The following is a 2,899-nucleotide window of genomic DNA, read 5'->3' as shown; positions in this document are numbered from 1 at the left end:
CTGTTTCCAGGGCTGCTAACATGTTCTGTCTGTACATATAATTGACAGATACTTAAAGAATAAAATGGTGGCGACGCGCAGCGGCGCTGGTTCCGCTTCCCCTCCCTGGCCGTGGCCATTGCCCAAGGCCCCTCCCCTCGCTTCCACTGCCCCGGCGCCCTCCTCTGCCCGCGCTGCCTCTGCCCGTCGCTCCCTGCCGCGTGCCCGCCCGCCCAGGGCAGCCCGGGAGCTCGCGCGCAAGAGGCGCCTCTCCGGGCGGGACCCGCCTTCGCCTCGGGGCATTTCATAATTCTGAATCACGTCTGATAACGGGGAACTAGAAGACAAGCCTCCAGCACCTCCCGTGCGAATGAGCAGTACCATTTTCAGCACTGGAGGCAAAGATCCTTTATCAGGCAATCACAGTTAGAAATCTTTGCCCTCTGTTCCAGAGGAAAAAAAGCCTATGAATAAAATCATCTCCATATTCTCAAGCACAGAAAAAGGGAGTAAAAAGAAAGAAAAGTAACGGCCAGAGATTTCTCCTCCATCTGATTTTAAGCACCCTATCCATGTTGGCTTTGATGCTGTTACTGGAGAATTTACTAGCATGTCAGAACAGTGGGCGCGATTGTTACAGACCTCAAATATCACCAAACTAGAGCAAAAGAAGAATCCTCAGGCTGTGCTGGATGTCTTAAAGTTCTATGATTCTAACACAGTAAAGCAGAAATATCTGCGTTTTACTCCTCTTGAGAAAGATGGCTTTCCTCTGGAACACCAGCAGCACGTAATACCAAGGGAACCGAAACAGCAGCTGCAGTAACAGAGAAAGATGATGATGATGATGAAGAGTCTGCTCCTCCTGTCATTGTCCCACGACCAGATCATACCGAATCAATTTACACACATTCTGTAATTGACCCTATTCCTGCCCCAGTTGGCGATGCTAACGTTAATAGAGGTGCAAAGTCTTCAGACAAACATAAAAAGAAAACTAAGATGACTGATGAAGAGATTATGGAGAAATTAAGAACTATTGTGAGCCTAGGTAACCCTAAGAAAAAATATACAAGATATGAAAAAATTGGGCAAGGGGGTTCTAGTACAGTTTTCACTGCTACTGATGTGGCACTGGGGCAGGAGGTTGCTATCAAGCAGATCAATTTACAGAAACAGCCCAAGAAGAAATTGATCATTAGTGAGATTCTAGTTATGAAAGAATTAAAGAACCCCAACATAGTTAACTTTTTGGACAGTTACCTGTGGACGATGAGTTGTTCGTTGCAATGGAGTACCTCGCTGGCGGGTCACTTACTGATGTGGTAACAGAAACATGCATAGATGAAGTACAGATTGCTGCTGTGTGCAGAGAGTGTTTACAGGCTTTGGAGTTTTTGCATGCTAAGCAAGTGATCCACAGAGACATCAAAAGTGACAATGTGCTTTTGGGGATGGAAGGCTTAGTTAAACTTACTGACTTTGGTTCTGTGCCCAGATCACTCCTGAGCAGAGCAAACGCAGTACCATGGTTGAAACACTTTACTGGATGGCACCAGAAGTAGTTACATGGAAGGCCTATGGCCCCAAAGTTGACATATGGTCTCTGGGTATTATGGCCATCAAAATGGTTGAAGGAGAGCCTCCATATCTCAGTGAAAATCCCTTGAGGGTCTTATACCTAATAGCAACTAATGGAACCCCAGAACTTCAAAATCCAGAGAAACTTTCCCCAATATTTCGGGATTTCTTAAATCGGTGTTTGGAGATGAATGTGGAGAAAAGGGGTTCAGCCAAAGAACTGTTACAGCACCCCTTCCTGAAACTGGCCAAACCATTATCTAGCTTGACACCGCTGATCATGGCAGCTAAACACACAATGAGGAGTAACAGCTAACACCACTGCTATGGCTCTGACTCTTTTCCATTTTTCTGAAAGAAATCTTTTAATATATGAAAATTATTACTCTTTGGGGGGTTTAAAGAAATGATCTGCATCACTTGGAGGATAAATCCAAACTACTCGTCCCTGAAGACAGCTAAGAGAAAGAAGCACTAAGAGTTCAGACTTTCAGATGAACCCCTGCCTTAGGGTCTAAAAAGAATTATAGGACTAGAGTTACATCTTCCAGCAGATAGCCTACCACAGCCACTCACCATGTGTGACATTTGTATTTTGTTTTGATGACTTTGTTATAATAGATTCCACTCATCGTCTCTTTGGAGGTATTTTTAACACTTGAATGTCAAATTCAGGTTTTTCAGAGTTTTCATCTGGTCTTTTCTCTTTGTAGCTTTCCTTTTCTTTGACTTGCTCCTTTTGAGTTAGTTGCAGATATGATAGAAATAATGTAGTCTTTATATTGGCAAAGGAGCTTTGACATGGTTTAACTTTTTTTAATTTTTTTTAAATTTAATTTGTTTTCTTTTCAGCAAATACAGGCAGTTTGGTACCATTGTTTAGGCTCATCCATGATCTACCCCCTCCCATTGGACCCTCCTTGTTGATGTAAATGAGTCATGCATTGTGGAGTTAGCCCACAGTTATTGGTACGATAAATGTCTCTGCATATCACGACCCAACATGTGGCTCTGACATTCTTTCTGCCCCCTCTTCCGCAAAATTTCCCTGAGCCATGTTGGGTTCATTTTTGGTCTGCTTCCGTGCTGAGGTGTTGGGGGCCTCTGAGGCTCTGGCTCTCTGATTTGGTAGGAATTGATTTTTCTGTGTTGGTCTCCTTCCCCTTTGTGCTGGTATCCGGTTCATCAGGAAAACATCACCCTTGCTTGTTTCGTCAATTGTCCTTAGTTTCAGTCGGGCCCCTTTTGAGGTATGTTGGAGCAGCTCTCTCCTTAGGATCTGCATCTATCTGAAAAAGAGAAGCAGATTCTCCAACGGAGAGTAAGTTAGCACCTGGAA

General features: G+C 44.2%; 1 pseudogene; it reads left to right on the top strand.

Moving 5' to 3' along the window:
• Positions 1–540: 540 nt before the first annotated feature.
• On the top strand, positions 541–1,876 carry LOC101596550 (annotated as a pseudogene).
• The last annotated feature ends 1,023 nt before the right edge of the window (positions 1,877–2,899 follow it).

This window comes from Jaculus jaculus, chromosome 7 (assembly GCF_020740685.1).
Source record: "Jaculus jaculus isolate mJacJac1 chromosome 7, mJacJac1.mat.Y.cur, whole genome shotgun sequence".
Lineage (NCBI taxonomy): Eukaryota > Metazoa > Chordata > Mammalia > Rodentia > Dipodidae > Jaculus > Jaculus jaculus.
This window is presented reverse-complemented; position numbering and strand designations above follow the sequence as displayed.